Below are 12,548 nucleotides of genomic sequence, written 5' to 3'. Positions count from 1 at the left end.
AAAGCAGAGAGCTATTGAGTGAGAGTCACTGACAGAGGGGTTAGATTTTGACAGTATAGTCACTGACCCATTGCACATTGTCAGACTAGGCTTAGTCTTGGTAGATACGCCAAGGCACTGGACGTTTGATGTATCGATATGCTTAAGATACATACATTGTTCTTATTGTAGATTATTCGATACAGCTAGACCAAAGTCCAGAAATAAGAACGTACCGCCACCGCGACTTGTAGTAGTAGGTGGGAGACTTGTTACGTTCTTATTCACCGGGATCCCTAGATTAGAATGAGAGATGAGTCGAGTCTTAGATATTGAGACTAGAATATGATTTACAGATCCGCATTGATTTATGTTTCGTAGATTACGATTCATGTTTTATTTACATACTGGTATTGATACATGTTGTTTGATTATGCTACATGTGATAAGATATAATTCATGCTTTTATGTTAATTCAGTTAACTGCATGTATACATTATTTATACTGGGATTTATTCTCACCGGAGTATCCGGCTGTTGTCTTGTTTTGTATGTGTGCATGACAACAGGTGGGACAAGATCGGGGTCAAGAAGATGATGAGAGAAGACGAGTTTAGAGTGGTGCTTCCGGACTTATTGTAGATTTGGTTTAATACTTGAAATTTAGTAGTTGAACCTTAGACTAGTTTGACTAATTGTTGTACATTATTGTACTTTTATACTGAGATGTATACTAGTTAAATTCCATTACGTTCCGTACTTACATTTTAAAAAGAAAAATTTTTAGACCCTGTTTATCTTAATTGATAATTAAATCCCAAAGATGATTAAAAAGATGATTAGTGTCCGGGTCCCCACAACAAGTGGTATCAGAGCAATAGATCCTTTAAACTGAGATAGAAGAGAATGAGCGGGGTAGATTGAGTTTTCTTTCCTTGCATGTGATTGCTAGCATGAGAATTATTTTAATGTTGATTGACATTGCGTATGCTAGCATGATACTATGATTTACTGCTTTGAAATACATGTTTACCTGATTATCCAATTTGAGTTGGTATTATGTATTATTGAGTATGAATCAGATCTGATTCATGATCAGCAGTAAGATGATCCGAGAAAGAATGGAACAGGTTTGTAGTATTTGGGTTACTAATGGTTTTGGTAATCAGATATACCTCCTCGAAGAATTTCAGAAAGGGATAGTATTTCGACTGAACAAATAGATGTATCAGAAACTCAGATGGAAATACAGTTGAAGAGGTTTCAGTCGTTTCAACAGCCGATTTTGAGGGGTACTGAGATGTCTGAAGAGTGTCAGAATTGGTTAGATGACATAGAACTGTTGTTTGATTTGCTCAAGTATTTAGATGAACAGAGAATTAAACTGGTATTCCACCAGTTACGAGAGGCTGCCAGAAGTTGGTGGATTACAATCAAAGGAATATTAGAACAACGTGGTACTGTGATCACGTGGGAAGTCTTCAAAGCTGAATTCTATCGAAGATTTTTCTCAGTTTCGTACCGGGAAGATAAAACAGTAGAGTTTGAGAATTTGAAACAAGGCCAACTGAATATTGAAGAATATGTTGCTAAATTCTCTACTCTACTGCATTTTGTTCCTCAGATAGCTGGGAATGATGAAGGTGTAGCTGAGCAGTTCATCAAAGGATTGAATTCAGAGATAGTTGCATTGATAAATATGCAGCGACCTTACCATTTTGCTGATACTTTGAGTAGGGCAAAGAGAGCTGAGGTGAGTCTGATTCGACAACGAGAAAGGTTAGATGTGATTCAATTCCCTCTTAGATTTGATAAAGGCAGTACGAGTGGAAAGCAAGATTTGCTGAAAGCTCGAAAGAAACAGTTTAAGAAGTTAGGAAGCGGACTGAGCGATTCGTCTAGCTCCAGTTGTTCCAGCCCGAGTTATACTGGAGTATATTGCAGAACTTGCGGAGGGAGACATCACACAGAGCAATGCCAGGGAGTGACTGGTAGTTGCCATATTTGTAGACAGCCGGGACACTTTGCTAGAGTTTGTCCTCAGAGAAGTTCCCGAAGATTTTAGGGAGCAGAAGACCGAGGAACAGACACAGGACACACCTGATGATATAGTGGCAGGTACTGTTCTTTTATGATTATATTGCATAGGTATTGATATATACTAATGCATTCCCTACAATTATCTTTGATTGAGTTGCATTGAGATATGCTGTATCTGTTGAGTCTGTTTGTACTATAGTATTGATTCCCTTAATTTTTGGGAAAGAAAGATTGATATCAGAGATTTCTGTGAAATATTGTATACTACAGTAAGATGAGAATGAGGTCGAGTTGGATTATGATGTACTTGTGTTTTCTGATTTGACCGCATTATTGATATTAATATGCTGAACAAGTACAGAACTATTGTAGATTCCTTCCAGAAAAATATAAGATTCAGACCAGATAGGGCTGATGAGTAGAAATTCCACGATAAGGATTCTAGATCTAGAATTCCTTTAATATCTGTATTGTTTATGACTCGATTGATACAGAAAGGAGCAGATGGTATCCTTATGTATTCAGTAGACATGCTGAAATCGAGCCTAGTATTGGCAGATTTGCCAAGTGATGTACGAGTTGGTTGACGTCTTCCTAGATAAGATTTTGGATTTGCTTTATATCAGGAAGATAGATTTCAGAATTGAATTGATACCAGGTACTGTTTGTGTTTTAGAATTCAGTACAGAATGATATTGAATGTACAGAATGTCACTGAATGAAGTGAAAGAAGTAAAAGATCAGTAGAAGAATACCGACCAGGAGTTACATCTGATTTAGTGTTTCTCTATGGCATGTTTCAGTATATTTAGAGATATTCTGTTGATTTCATGCTGGTTGTATCTATGATATTTTGATATACTTGCAGCATCTGATTGACTGAATCGAATATCTGAAGATTGTATTGAATACTCTGAAAACTGTAATTATTATATACAGAAATTATTCAGATATGAATTCTGCTTGAAACAGATTGTATTCAGAATATGCGATATCTGAAGTTAGTATACTGATTGATTTTGACACAGTTGATATCAGAATCAGTGACTGAGAATGATACCGATATCAGAGAAATCAGAAATATCAGAAATATCATAAATTTCAGAAATGTCAGAATTGTCAGAAATTTATTTTTGGTCTGAGTTGGCAGATTATCTTATACGATTGTTATTTTGTGTCTGCCTGAGTATTGTTATATTTTTACAGCAGTATTTAATACAGATCATTGTGAACCGTTGAGATTATATACAGATTATTTAAACCGAATCAGAGCTAAATTCGAGAATTACGGCAGTTCAGAGATTTAACCAGAATGTTCAGAACTTAAATTCGATAATCAGAGCAGAACATCGATCCGAGTGACAGATATGTGATTTTACTGTATAAGAATGATTATCTTGTGACGTCAAATATTTCAGAATTGTACAGCCGAATTTGATATTGATAATCAGAACCGAATACCAGGTAGGTATTTTTCTTTAGTTTATATTATTAACTGATTTCTTGTGCTGCATAGTTCGAATTTGAAATGACAGATAGGGTCAGAAGCGCACAGAAATGGATTCAGTAGTCGTTCAGGTAACAGAAAGTGTATGATAATTCGAACAGACAGTTTTGATATAGACAGATTAAATGAGTTATGATAGAATTATACTGAAATGTTGGTAGAATTGTACTGATATGTCTGAATTGTCAATAAATGAAGACAGAAAAATAGAAATCAGAAGATTTATTACAGAATTTGTATATTTCTGACTAGACCTAGGGAGTATATTTCGATGAATTTCGTAATGAGACCACTACAATACTTTCCAGATTATGATATGATATGATTGGGATTGACAGATTGTTCAATCTATATCTATTAGTTTGTACAAAAGACCGTACAAACATGACCAGAGGACAAAGATCGATGTCAAAGAAATGGTCAGATTGACCAGAATGTTGAAATAGATTATATCAGATTGTGAATTTGGATTGATTTTGTACTTGTGGCAGAATATTACCATAAATTTTCTTATATATTATCCACCGACTGACAGATAGTCAGAGGGTACTATCCAGATATTGGAAGGTATCCAGGGAGCTGCAGTGCTGGATGCTAGCACTGATTGATATGACATAAGGTCGCTGTGTGAATTATTGTATTCAGATTACCAGATGGACAATGAGATAGTTACATATGACACATTGTACAGGGAGTACTGCAGAGTTCTTTGATATAAGAATAATATCTCAGAGATACCTGAGATAGGGTCTGATACGGTCAGAGATATGACAAAGAAAAGGTAGCTAATTCAGAAAAGAATGAAGATAGCTCAGACCAAACAGACTTAATATGCCAACGTCGGATGGTGACGATTGGTATTCGAGGCTGAAGATTTAATATATCCTTGAATAGGATAAACAGATTTGATAACAGCTGATGGTAGTGATTTGTTATGGGCTGTGGTTTGGTATATACGGATGTTATATAGCCAGTATTGCGAGATTGATTTTGTCAGAGCTATTTTGAGAGATAGAATCTAATATAAGATTGAGATTTCAGAATGGATTCATTAAGATGAGTTTCTAATTTAAACTCGTTATACATTTCTTCTGATAGATCTGAATTGATTACTTACGAGTTCGAGGACGAACTCAGATCTAAGAGGGGGAGAAATGTAAGGACCGAGATTTTATTACTGTAATCTGAGATTAATTTGAAATGATTTATTTATTAATTAAGATGATTATGAACGGAACGGATCAGACCCGGGAGAACCGAAAGAAGATTTGACATGAAGTACAAGAAGAGTCCCCCGCGCACATGCGCGACAGGTATCGACGCACATGCGCGAAGATTACAGAAGCTATGACGCACATGCGCGACGAAATGCGCGCATATGCGCGACACGTCCAGAAACATTGGCGCACATGCGCGAGATGTGTCGCGCATATCCTCCAGAGACTTTGGCGCACATGCGCGAGATGAAGCGCGCATATGCGCGAGTATTGAAATGCCGAGACAGTAGGTCTCGCGCATATGCGCAAGTAGAGGACGCGCAGTTGATTGATATTGATCAGATTCAGTATTGATTGAGATTGTATTGTTGTGTCATTGACATTAATCAGATTGTGTTTGATTTGAGTATTGATCAGAACAGGTTTTGAACTGAGTTATATACTGATATTGTATTTATGCGATCGTCATTGTCAGATTCGGTATGGACAGATTGGAATACAAGACTTCGTCTTCATCAGACCGAGAAGAGAAAGGTATAAATTGATGTTAATTGGGAGATCGACTTGAGTTAGATTTAACTCGAGTTTCCCTAAACCACATACTTGTATGGTATTGTTTTTATACCTTTGTGTTTTAATGATTATGTTTATTCTATTGAATTAGAAGTAGAAAGCAGAGAGCTATTGAGTGAGAGTCACTGACAGAGGGGTTAGATTTTGACAGTATAGTCACTGACCCATTGCACATTGTCAGACTAGGCTTAGTCTTGGTAGATACGCCAAGGCACTGGACGTTTGGTGTATCGATAAGCTTAAGATACAGACATTGTTCTTATTGTAGATTATTCGATACAGCTAGACCAAAGTCCAGAAATAAGAACGTACCGCCACCGCGACTGGTAGTAGTAGGTGGGAGACTTGTTACGTTCTTATTCACCGGGATCCCTAGATTAGAATGAGAGATGAGTCAAGTCTTAGATATTGAGACTAGAATTTGATTTACAGATCCGCATTGATTTATGTTTCGTAGATTACGATTCATGTTTTATTTACATACTGGTATTGATACATGTTGTTTGATTATGCTACATGTGATAAGATATAATTCATGCTTTTATGTTAATTCAGTTAACTGCATGTATACATTATTTATACTGGGATTTATTCTCACCAGAGTATTCGGCTGTTGTCTTGTTTTGTATGTGTGGATGACAACAGGTGGGACAGGATCGGGGTCAAGAAGATGATGAGAGAAGACGAGTTTAGAGTGGTGCTTCCGGACTTATTGTAGATTTGGTTTAATACTTGAAATTTAGTAGTTGAACCTTAGACTAGTTTGACTAATTGTTGTACATTATTGTACTTTTATACTGAGATGTATACTAGTTAAATTCAATTATGTTCCGCACTTACATTTTACAAAGAAAAATTTTTAGACCCTGTTTATCTTAATTGATAATTAAATCCCAAAGATGATTAAGAAGATGATTAGTGTACGGGTCCCCACAATGGGTTTAAAGCAATATTTGAGGCAATGCTACTCGCGTTTCCATCAATTCATGGAAAGGATAGGGTATGTTAAATCCAAGTATGACAGCTGTGTGTATTTTAAAGGTAATAAAACAACAAGCCTAGTTTATTTGCTTCTCTACGTGGATGATATGTTAGTTGCTAGTAAGGATAGACAAGAACTGAATATACTTAAAGATCAGTTGAAGGCTGAGTTCGAGATGATAGATTTGGGTTATGCGAGGAGAATTATCGGGATAGATATAACTATTCTTACATTTCCAGAAGGTTCCACTAGAAGACTTTGATTTATACAATCATGTTGTACAAACTCAATTTAACTGAAGTAACACTCTTAGTTAGAAATCCTAACTTACTCAGTTATTTGATAAAACAGATCCTAATTGACCCTCTACTGATGACCAAACGATAAATCTGGTAATCAACTCTAACTTTGCAACAGGTCTTCTTTATCTTCTAAATCGATCTGGCCTAGAAAGTTTAGTTTGAGTGGAACACTTTGATCCTTCTAGATATGATATCATGTAGCTACAATTGGAAGAATAGATTATCCCAAAGTTACATAGACATATATATTTTTAAAAGACGGCTCATTGGGATAGATATAGATGAACAATACCCCTCTAGAACCGTATAGGAAGTTTTATCCTCGTACCGCTCGAGAAAAAATTATTTGATTTGAATAAACCTAGAAAATCAATTAGACTTTAATTTCATTCGTTTTTTGTCCTTCCTTACATAGACATAATTTGGGTGGTCCTGGTAAGTGCTAACTAATTTGAATAAATCAATTACATTTTTGTTTCCTTAGTATCTTTTTTCCACTTTAATTATTATAAATTTCGTATGATTTCAAGAATATACCTATACTTATATTTTAATAAAGCTCAGTCGTGCGTTATTTGGTGTGTGACGACATTCCAGCAAAAGATATATGGCCTGTCCAAATCTACTTTCGGGTCAATTTTTGGATTTTCGTGGGTCTTCTACTTTATTTATACCAATTTTTTTGTTTTTTGCTGGGTAGGGGCCAGGGCAAGAATCTACCAAGTTTGATGTTATCAATAGTGTATGATATTTAAATATTGTACGTATATATATATATATATATAATAATAATAATAATAATAATTTATTTATGCATGTTTTTATTTATAATGATATAATATTAGAAAGATTATATATTATATGTGATTGCTTTTCAAACTCAATTTGTTTGCATTTTTCTTCCCTCCAATGGGTAAGGAAATCGTATGGTAATCAAATATTTATATGGTTCTATGCATTTGAGCAAAAATATTAATAGCGGTGTAAACAACAGAAAATAGAATGATCTAAGCGCGATGGTAATTTTTATGGATGGTTTTTCAGATTTCTAGCTGAAATGAGTTTGACGCGGAGGGTTATTACGGCTTAAAAACGACCTGAAAACACGAACTAGTGGATGAGATGATGCTGGGAGTGTTTCTACACTAAGAATAAAAATTTTAAAATGACTTAGATTTATTAGTATCATACCAGGAATTTATAGTTGCAGGGAGATTCACATTTTTCGCGTGGCATTCCAAGTTGATCGCGTATGAAATTTGATCTCATTGTCTAGGATTTATGAAGATCCACCTTCATATGTATCGATAAATTTACTATTTCTTTTTTGATATCATAAAAGTCCCCTGGTTTGTCATAACATAACAAATCTGGGCCGATTCACAGTATATTTGTGACACCCTGATCCGTTTTAAAAAAAAATAAAATCTATAATGCGAAAGCTTTAATAGACTTGGAGGAAAATATGTGCTTTAAAAATTTTGGCAGAGTTTCCCCGTAAAAAGGAACTCACCAATTGTCTCAAGCAATAAAACCAAATACAACATACGAATTTCCACAGTATCACATGTGCTACAACAAAAGATATTACCAACTACAACCATTTCAAAACAAAATACTTTCTTAATCATCCATAGACAAAATAATCATTAACCCTTCCTCCAAGCTTGGCACATTTCCTTCTTCCATCTCGACACCCCACCGTATCAATCTCGATTACCTACATCTGCATCTGTATCTCATGAACATAACTGAAATGAGTTATAAAAACTCAGCAAGTAGATCTTTAAATAACAAGTACATATACCATAATGTAAAGAAGGAACCCGTATCATTTCTTAACCGTAATATGCCATCAGTCAATAAAATGCGTATATAACAATTATAAGATGGCATTCCATAGAACAATTCATTTCTTTTCATTCATATGACATTGATAGGTCATCCGTCGATGGTATACATGTACGTCTCAGTTAAAATCAGTCACAGTACATGTCATTATGTTGATCAACTTCCGTCACGTGGGTTTAGAATTACCATAGGTAACACCACAATACCATATAACCATCAAGCCATAAAAACATTCATTGAATCATTTTATCAAACATGTGGCGTGCGTGCTAAAGAGTTAGCTCCTTTACTTTGCCCTTGGCTTTAATTCCATTTCTTTTCAAGATATCAATACATACAATATACGTAATAAATGATTTAAAGGAGCTAAAATCAATGGAATATTCATTTATCATATACATAGCTCATGAGATGCATTCAAAGGAAGAATCTACTTACAACCATATAGAGATACACTAGCCTTGGCACTTGGTGATGATTCTACAAGATCAAACCATAATAGAATCCATTAATATCATTTTCTAAAGCTTTCAATCCCCCGTAAGTCGAAAACTTACCAATACAAATTTACAACTTAAGGAATCCAAGAACAAGACAAAGTAATAACTTACCTTGATCCTTCTCTTAGCGTAGATGAAGATAACAATTTGGATTGAAGAAATAAATCAAGAGATGATAGGAGAGAAAGAAGAAAAATGGAAGAACCCTAGCTTCTAACCGATGGAGAGAAATGGAAGAGAAGAAAATGATACAAAAATCATTCCCCAATCTAATATATGCCATCCAAACCTCAAAACACGCTTTTTAACATGTGTTGGGCGTGGTGGCGCGAGATCCGGCGCACCCGCGCGCCCCATGCTGCCCAACACCAAAAATTCAGCAACCGGCGCGGCATGGCGCCGGATCCTGCGCGATGGCGCGCGGAATTCTGCCGAAAACACATTTTTAATTTCCGAATTTGCAAAAGTGATCAACATGAAAGTTGTAGCCCTATGTCTTGGCTTGCATCTCCAATTGGCCTCATGTCATTTGGAGGTCTGAGTAAAGAGTTATGCTCAATCTCCCAACATGTGTCAGTGCAGGAACGACGATACACACGACACACTTCGGGCCACTTTTGTCTCGTCTTCCCTAATGATTTGAACAAAACTCAAAACATGAAAGTTATAGCCTTATGTTTTTTCTTTCTAATGAAAGTGGCCTCACATCAATTAGATCAATATACAAAACATTATGCTAAAAACCACAACTACTGCCACATTTTTCATACCGTTTCTGCACTTCCATTACCTATTTAGCTCAAATTCAACATTCTATTCTACCCATCCATTATCTATTCCATTCTATAACATTCATTACCATTCATACCATAACGTAAAGCCATAAACCATCACCATAAAATACCGTAATTCATAATAAAGAAATGAACGATTGGCTATTACAATATTCGTCGATGGGCCGGAAGATCGTTATTAAAAAAATCGGCTTGAGTTGTTAAAATCTGATTAACATAAGTCAACTGTGTGATAGTATGTATGTTGTAGAATTTCACAAACACACATGGTTGGACAACATTCTGGAAATACGTATAAAGTAAATTGGTTTATTGAAAAACCATATGATATTACATGTTTCCTTGCTGTTAATTATGATAAAAGTTAAATCATTTAAATTTTAAAACCATTGATAGTCGAATAAACATGATTTGGTCACTGGTCAACCGAAAATTGAGTTTTTAAAAGATAGGATATGTTATGCATCATAGATGAGTAAGCAAGTCATATCAAATTTAAAAAATAATGTCTATAAATCATCAGCCCAATGATTATAATTATTGCATATGTATTTATTTGGTCCAATATCAGTAATGAACTTAAGGGGAATGCAAAGGTTAAATAATTCAAACTACAAAACCATTGCTAGTCTGAATAAACATGATTTGGTCGCTAGTATGCCAAAAGTTGAATTTTAAAAAGATAGGATCTGTTTTGCATGCCAGCAGGGAAGCAAGTTTGATCAACTTTCGTAAACAAAAGGTATAATTCATTAGCCCGATGAATAAAATTATTTCATATGGACTTATTTGGTCTAGTACTAGTAGTCAGTTTAGGGAGAATGAAATATCAACTTGTGATTATTGATGATTTTCAAGACTTATTTGGGTAGTTTTTTTAAAATAAAAAGATCAAACACCAACCCAATTGATCAAAATTTTAAAACGTTTTTAAAATAAGAAATCTTGTATAATAAATCGGATAAATAATGACTGATGCACTAAATTTACAAATCAAAATTTGTCCTTCTATATAGATAATCAAGGAATTTGGCACGAGTTCTATGCAGATTGATCTTCTCAGCAAATGGAAATGCTGAGAGGAAAAATCAAATTTTAAAAAGGGCTGCGAGAACAATGTTAGTTTATATATTCTCGAGTGTCGATGTCAATTGACTAACAAATAAATGCGAAAAAAGCCAAACTGACATATCAGAACAAATCACAGACAAGGTTGTCAAAGTAAGCTAAAAGGTAAACTGAAAGTGGACATATATGTTTCTGGATGTTCAAAGACTCAAGCTCCTACATCACCTCTTCTTCCGTTTGGAAGGCTCACACTAGAAGACTTTGGAATATACAAGTGATTTGCAATATCCGAGTTCAGTTTGGACTTAAATACTATCAAACTGAAACTCCTAGTATATCTATGTCGAAAATAAACAGTATCAAAACTGCTATTTGAAAGTAAAAAATTACAATACTATTTTAGCACTTGATGATCCTTAAATGAAAAGATAAAATACTTTTTGAAAATGTGCTAGAATGATTGAGTTTTTTCAGATTAAAACTTGAATATTTTATCTTTTTTCAATAGTTGGAATCACTTTTTTGTTCAGCTGAATTTGTTCTCTATATATAGTTGGGCCAATAGCCCAACTGGTACCAACACTTTAAGAATATATGTACTTATACATGGAGGTTCAGGGTTCAAGTGTTGGGGGAGATGAAAAAAATTACTTTCCAGGGGTGAGATATTCTATGAGTGACGGTAAATGAGCATGGGTTAGGTCTCATGTTGGACCATCCTAGCGACCCATGACTTGTAGTGGTGCATAGGTATGGGCCGAGGCCCATGTTAGTTCAGCCAAATGGTCTATGATCGTTATAATGATCTCCTTTCACTTCACGTATCGAGCCCGACCCATCAATATTGAATCTTAGTGGATGGTCGTCATTAGATCCCTCAATAATACGAGACGAATTCATGGGAGTTTCGCGTAGTTCACATCAAGTATTTCAGTGAAAGTCATAGCTTTTCGGCATCGAGAGCTTCTCAATACTATGAGCCAGACATTTACTGTGGGTAACGTTTATTTTGCATCTACTGTTGATGGAAGACAAGGAAATATTAAAATTTCTTTTAATTTTTCTTTTAATGAGCTTAATATAAATTTTGGATCTTATCCAAAATGAAGGATTTTATTTTTGAAAATTTGTCTCATTATTAATTTTAAAATGTTATGCCTTGTTTGTTTGTATGTTTGTTGGATTAATGCAACTCTTATTATTATATTAATCATAACGCAGATACCGATTATCCATAATATATTACATGCATTATAAATAATAGTGAATGATCGATAACAGAGAGTTAATCGATCCATATGAGCCAAATATAGATCCAAGTCCAAAATCTAAGTAAATGCAGGGATGAAAATGCAATACTACATAAGCTTATAATATTTTACATGTATTCGATATTCAAAGTCTTGAGAATTTGGGCCACCATCTTCAAATCTTGATTTCGCATTAAATCTAATATTTACATTAAATTTCCACGCCACATAGGGATACAAGTTTAAGGGGGTGGCAACATGCCATAAACCAGACTCAATTTCAATATTTATCAAATAATTAAAAACATAACATATAAAATATCCTAACATACACCTAAAAAATTTGTCATGACTATCGATCATCATTTTATCATATAATATAAAATGTTATATTAAAACCATAATATGAAATATTATCAACAAATCATGTATCTTATAAATTTATCATTAACCACCATAATTAGAAATAAATTAATAATTTAATA

This window comes from Primulina tabacum, chromosome 9 (genome assembly GCF_025594145.1).
Source record: "Primulina tabacum isolate GXHZ01 chromosome 9, ASM2559414v2, whole genome shotgun sequence".
NCBI lineage: Eukaryota > Viridiplantae > Streptophyta > Magnoliopsida > Lamiales > Gesneriaceae > Primulina > Primulina tabacum.
Note: the sequence above shows the minus strand (reverse complement) of the source record.